The sequence below is a fragment of the Ornithorhynchus anatinus genome, chromosome 2, assembly GCF_004115215.2.
Source record: "Ornithorhynchus anatinus isolate Pmale09 chromosome 2, mOrnAna1.pri.v4, whole genome shotgun sequence".
NCBI classification, from domain to species: domain Eukaryota; kingdom Metazoa; phylum Chordata; class Mammalia; order Monotremata; family Ornithorhynchidae; genus Ornithorhynchus; species Ornithorhynchus anatinus.
Genome location: NC_041729.1, coordinates 127,791,681 through 127,798,733, shown reverse-complemented (window position 1 = coordinate 127,798,733; position 7,053 = coordinate 127,791,681). Strand labels below are relative to the sequence as shown.

Below are 7,053 nucleotides of genomic sequence, written 5' to 3'. Positions count from 1 at the left end.
CAGGAAGGATGGTGGTGCCATCTACATTGATGGAAACGTCAGGGAGAGGATAGGATATGGGCGGGAAGATAAGTAGTTCTGTTTTGGACATGTTTATCTTGAGGTGATGTGAGGACATCCAAGTAGAGATATTTTGAAGGCAGGAGGCAAATGTGTGACTACAGAGAGAGAGAGAGAGACAGATCAGGACTGGAGATCTAGATTTGAGAATCATCCACATAGAGGTGGTATTTGAAGCCATGGGAGTGAATGAGTTCTCCAAGGGAGTGAATGTAGATGGAGAATAGAAGGAGACTCAGAACTGAACCTTGAGGGACCTCCACAGTTAGGGAGTAAGAGGCAGAGGAGGAGCCTGTGAAGAAGACTGAGAATGAATGGCAAGAGAGATAAGAGGAGAACCAGCAGAGGACAGTGTTAATGAAACCAAGCTTGGATATTTTTTCCAGGAAAATGGGGTGGTCGGCAGTTTCAAGGAAGGTGAGAGGTAGAGGTGGATTAAGATGGAATAGAGGTTGTTGGATTTGGCAAGAAGAAATTCATTGGTGACCTTTGAGAGAGAGTGGTTTCTATAGAGTGAAGGGGATGGAAGGTAGATTGGAGTGGGTCAAGGAGAAAATTGGAGGAGATGAATTTGAGACAGCAGGTGGACACAATTCACTCAAGGAGTTTGGAGAGGAATAGTAGCAGGGATATGGGGTGATAATTGGAGAGAGCTGTGGATTCAAGGGAGGTTTTTTAGGCTAGGTGAGACATTAGCATGTTTGAAAGCAGTGGGGAAAAAACCAGTGGAGAGAGAACAGTTTAAGATGGCTGTTAGGGAAGAGTCAGCGGCAAATGTTTTGATAAGGTGTGAGGGTCAGATGTGCAGTGGTAAGAGGGTGTATTTTGAGAGGAATCAGGGAATCTCCTCTAGAGATACTGCTGGGAAGAATGGGAAAGTTGAAGTGGGGGTGGGAGGAGAGAGGAAATGAGAAGAGGCAGGGGCAATTTTAGGGAGCTCACTGTCAATTTTTTTAATAAAGTAGGTGACCAGGCGACAGCGGTCAAAGAAAGGAGGAAGGTGGGGGGATATGGGACCCGAGGAAGGAGTTAAATGACTAGAAAAACTAGCAAGGGTGATGGCGATGGATTTCAATAGGCGTGAAACCCTACTGAACTCTATTTGCTTGGCAAAGGAGAGGGCATGCAAGGATAAATTTGAAGTAGATGAAGGAGGCCTGATATTTAGAGTTCTGTCAACAGCGCTCTGTGGCTCGTGCACAAGAGCAAAGGATGTGGACTATGCAAGTGACCCAGAGCTGAGGGTTAGTGGTACAAGATTGATGAAGGGATAGGGGAGCAAGTGAGTTGATTTCAGTAGAGAGGGTTGTGTTGAGGGGGTTAATTTGGTCTTCAAAGGAAGGTAGTTTGGGTATGAAGGCTACGTGGATCATGATGAGTTGAAAAATTGGATGGGGTAAAAAGATTATCTGTGGGAGAATAGAACAGATTTACAGAGAAGAGGTGTGTAGGAGAGAAGGCAAGTGAGGAGGTTGTAGTCAGATAGAGGGATTTCAGAATTGGTGAGGGTAGATATTTTACAGTGGCTGGAGATGATGAGATCATGTCTGGTCCAAAATTGGTGAGTGGGAGAGGTGGGATGGTGCAGGAGGTCAGTGGAGTTGAGGAGCAATAGGAGGTGGTCAGCAGAGGGGTCATCAAGAACATATATGTGGATATTGAAGTCCCCGAGGATCAATAGAGAAAGAGACAAGAATGTGAGAAAGGGATAAAAATGGTTAAAAAGTTGGAGGTGGGTCCTGGGGCACAGTAGATGACCATTACTAGAATCTGGAGATTATATGGGCCTTGAAGGAAGAGAAAGAAAGTGATGGGGTGGGTGGAATTGTGCAAAAGTGACATTATGATGTAAGAAAGAAGCCAGCGTCTCCTCCTTTCCCACTGATTCTGGGAAAGTGAGAGGAGAGAGCAGCAAGGGAGACTGTTTCATCTGGGGAGAGCCAGGTTTCTGTGATGGTGAGGGTGATGAATGACTGAGTCAGGAACAGGTCAAACATGAAGAGGAGCTTTCCCAAGATGGAACAGGTATTCCACAGGCCACACTTGGCTGAAGCTGTGGGTGGGATAGCTGGGGAGGGGACAGTGTGAGGGGTTGGGGGAGGGTATCGACAGGGGTGAGTTAATGAGGGCAAGTGTGGAGAGAGGGGGAGGAGGGCTTGTGCTGGGACAGGATTTCAGGATAGGGCAGGTAATGGGGGGTGGGGACGGTGCAAGGCGTGGGGAAGAGTTGGGTGGCAGAAGGGATTGAGGAAGTATGTTGGGAGAAGAAGAGAAGAGGACTGGTTGGGCTAAACAGGAACCAAGGATTTAAAGGTCATGGTGGGTCAGTGAAATAAAAAACAGCAATAACAATTTTTTTAATCCGGTGATACCCAGAGGAGAATTGTCCTTGGGTCTTTGAGAGTGAATAATAATAATAATAATGATAAAAATAATAATGGTATTTGTTAAGCGCTATGTGCCAGGCACTGTACTAAGTGCTGGGGTGTGTACAAGCAAACGATATTGGACACAGTCCCTGTCCCATGTAGGGCTCACATTCTCAATCCCCATTTACAGATGAGGTAACTGACGCACAGAGAAGTGCCCAAGTTCACACGGCAAGCAAGTAGCAGACCTGGGATTAGAACCCATGACCTTCTGACTCAGTGTTTAGGGAAAACCTGAGGAGATGGTTGAATTGCTGGGGCCTTGGGAGTGAAGATGCCAGTAAATTGGAGTAATCTGGCATTTTCTGTCACAAATAAATCTCCAGTAAAATTTGTGTATTAGACGTATCTTCTTCAAAAATAATAATAATAATATTTGTTAAGCATTTACTATGTTCCAAGCACTGTACTAAGTTTAGCTCGTTTTTGCGGACAGAGAATGTGCCCACTAACTCTTTTATATTGTTATAATGTACTCCCCCGAGTGCTTAGTACAGTATTCTGCACATAGTAAGTACTCAAATATGATTGACAGCAGAGGTAAGTGTGACCTAATCAGGGTGGACACAGTACCCTTCCCACATGGGAGTTATAGACTAATCTGGAGGGAAAATATTTTTGAATTCCCATTTTAAAGATGAGAAAACTAGGGCATATAGAAGTAAAGTGATTTGTCCAAGGTCACGCAGAAGACAGGTGGCTGATCCAGAATTGAAACCCATGTCCTTCATAGATCACTAGACCCTCGAGGTCTAATTCAAAGTGGTATATTATTTTCCAGCAGTTAGTACCTTGATTTGCACACTGTAAGCTCTTAATAAATACTGTTAATATTACTACTCTTACTCCAAGATTATGCTCTTTCCATTGGCTCACATTGTGAAGAACACCTAAGTAAACACACACCCATGCACCCATGAACACTCTCTCAAAACTTTAAAAGCATGGAGCTATCCAACTTCTTAAGACAAATAATTCCACAACACAAGAGAAATGTTCTTGGTAAAAAGTAAATTCCAAGTGCAGGACAACAGTTAATGTTAATCTTTTTGTGTTTGGGCTACAGTCAGCAGTGGGCCTCATGCCTTGGCCTGACAAAATTAGCATAAAGGACCAGGAGTTGTGAAAATGAAGTCCTTCAGTAATTCCATTCAGTTACTATCATCACAACTAGTAAGTCTAGAACATAGTTGCAGCATACATGCCTCCTGGAAAAGTATTTTAAACTTCAGATGATTCTCATAGATTATTTTTTTAAAAACTTCAAGCATTACCACATAGAATAAGTTGATCAGGCCTAAACGTTTCACATAATTCTGTTTAAAAATGGTGGTATTTGTTAAGCGCTTACTATGTGCAAAGCACTGTTCTAAACGCTGGGGGATACAAGGTAATCAGGTTGTCCCACGTGAGGCTCACTGTCTTCATCCCCCTTTTACAAATGAGATAACTGAGGCACAGAGAAGTTAAGTGACTTGCCCAAAGTCACACAGCTGGCAAGTGGCGGAGCTGGGATTCGAACCCATGAACTCTGACTCCCAAGCCCACGCTCTTTCCACTGTACCACGCTGCTTCCAATTACGGTAGGGTTAGGGGAAAGGGTCAGGCAGAACAACCAACTCTGATTTAACCACTTATAACTGCGAAGAGTTGTCTTACAATCCCGTCAAACCGTTGAGCTAATAAATTTCTTCAATATTCAAAATTCAACTGGCTTCTGGTGTCTGAGTAAAGCAAAGCTCTGCACAATTAGCTAGAGGGCTGTTCATCACCATATCTTACATATCTGCTCTCTTCACCTGTTATTCCCTAATTCATTCTTTCCATTCCTTCCCAATTAATCTAATGGTACCTTGAACTTGATTCCATTCCCTTGCTCATGCTATTTCGCCACCTTGGAAGTCCCTCCCCACCACCAAATCCACTGGCCTTTCCCTATTCAAAGCCTTCCTGAAATTCCACTTCCTCTAACCAGACTTTTGTTCTTAATCCCCAGCTCCCAAGTCCTATAAATGCATCAGCTATCTTTAGCACTTAGATGCAGAATATTTATGTGTTTTTTCAATAGTACCCTCAATCATTTATTTTGATTGCCCTATTGGGAAATAATTTTATGTCTGTCTTCCCAATTAGATTGAAAGCTCTTTTTGGGGTAGGGAATTTTTCAGTTCTTTGTTTTGAATTTCCCAAGTGTTTTATTTGCTGAGTGGGCACTCTATAAATGCTGTTAGTACTATGAGAAGTTGCAGAATCTGTGTCTATGGGTGTGTCAAATGCTTTTGTCAGAGCAATGAATTTAATACAGGGATCTGGCATTGATCCTTAAATTTCTCTAGGGTCTGACCTATTGAAAGATCATAAATTGTGTTCTTATATGAAGCACATTAAGATTGAAAAATGACATTGTTGAAATCATTTTTCCATATAACTAACCAGAGGATCTTGGATTAGAACTCTGTCAGTAGTAGGAAACATTGTTATACTGGTAATTTCCATTTCCACTGCTCTTTTGTCTTCTGCAGTTCCATATTATTTCCTCACATTTACATATAATTCATGGGCAAGGCACTTAATTTTGTTCTACTTCAGTTTTCCTACCTGAAAAATGGGGATAATTATAGTTGCTTTTTCTACCTTCTGCATAGGATTGTTGTGAGATCAAAAACTGATGTAATTAATGTGAGACCTTTGGAAATCAAAGTGCTATACAAACCCAAGGTATTATTTTCTAGCAAAGCAGCATGGTCTAGTAAACAGAACAAGGGACTGGGAGTGAGGAGACCTCAGTTCTAAATCAGTCCTGCCATTTGCCAGCTGTGTGGTACTGGGCAAGTCACTCCTCTGTGTCTCAGTTGCCTCATCGATGAAATGGAGATCGAGCACCTGTTCTTCTGAAACCTGAGCCCCATTTTGGGGAAACACTGTGTCCAACCTGATAATCTTGTATTTACCCTAGCACTTACTACCCTGCTTGGCACATAGTAAATGCTTAAATATGATTACTAAATGCATGGGAAGATATCTAAGCATCAATTCAATTTCTACTATAGATGTCTGTAACAAAGCTATCAGATTTTTTTTTTTTAAACTGTGTACTTTCTGATTTAATGATTTCCCAATGGTTGGGAAATAATACCCCTACAGAAATGTGCTCATAATACTTGCTCTTTTAGAAGTGTGCAAAATGCATTAAATTATTTTGAGATTACTACCCACTTTTATCATTGTGTTAAAGGGAAAGAACACAAGGCAGCTTGTGTTAAGGGGAAAAAAAAACACCTAAAAACAACATAACAACGAGAAGAAGATTGTCAAAACAAGACTGAAAGGACAAAATTATATGAAAAATGACTTTGGTCAGTTCCTGTGAAAGACTACTACTGTGATGTAAAGAATATCAGAACAGAGCCATCAATTCTTGGCACTGACAGCACTTGGATGGAAGATTTAAAGAGTGTTTTCCTGAAGTCAGCATCTTCAATTTAGTTTGAGTAGAATGAGCCGAGTGTGTAGATTTGTCTGGAATTGTTCAGAGGAATTTTACCACTGTCATTTTGGAGAGCTTATTAATAAACTTTATTACTATTTTAATTGTGATACACATTGTTGTCCTTTTCTCTATTACCATAATTTGAGATAGAGAACTATTTTAGGTAAAAATGGAGGCAGAAAATAAATTGGAATCAATTTGGATTTTGCCTCAAACACCATTCTTAGAAGACGGTATGCTTTATCCACAGAAACCTGTGCTGCAAACCCTCACCAAGAAGGTGCTCAGAGCTGCATGAAGCAGCTTCATCTTCATCCTCTGGTGGTGGGGGTGAGGTACCACAAAGCTACAACAAGGAGATGATTAGAAGTTGCATTTGCAGTTTTATTGCCCACCTATCAAGGGGAAGCACCACATCAGTTGTGATCTGATGGGTGATCTCTATCTTGTCATCCAAAGTGAGTCACACTGAAAACTGCAATCCATCTGTTTATATTATCCCTCCCTCGGATCCATTCATTGTAGTGTTGTCTGCAGTAGGTGGCATTCTGTGATTGGCTGGTGAGGTGTGCTGGTGCCTGCTTCTCTACTTGGTTCACTCCAACTCCTGGTCTCAACCAATTTCAGCTAGGGCTTGTGATAAATTCACTTCCATGTCCCCAGGGAGACTTCTTCCTAGCATTCTGTCTTACAGCCCTAAGTAAACCTAGCTTTTGACCTTACATCCTTTGTTAGTGCATACCCCTATAGTATATTATGGAATATATTTTGGTATATCATGGATTCAGTGTTGTATTGAGAATTATAAGGACATCACTTTTTAGAACTAGTAGACAGAATTATAGAACCAAAATCTTCTAAGCTTAGTATCCTCCTGATGTTTCTCATTATCCCCAATAATATTACAATTGACTAATGTAAGGTTAAAAAAAATGGTAGGCTACGAAATAGGGAAGTGATTTTAATTAAAAAAAAAGAAACTTCACCCCACCCTGCAACTGCTAATGTTGAAATCTAGTCAACACTTATAGTAAAGGGTTCTTCCCTCCCAAATCCTGTCCCCTCCCTGACTTT

General features: G+C 41.4%; 1 long non-coding RNA gene across 1 annotated transcript; it reads left to right on the top strand.

The window, feature by feature from the left end:
• The first annotated feature begins 1,971 nt into the window (after positions 1-1,971).
• On the top strand, positions 1,972-6,080 carry LOC114805734. The gene is made up of 2 exons (XR_003753762.2): positions 1,972-2,085; positions 5,725-6,080. It is a non-coding gene; the product is annotated as an uncharacterized LOC114805734 (long non-coding RNA).
• Positions 6,081-7,053: the final 973 nt, after the last annotated feature.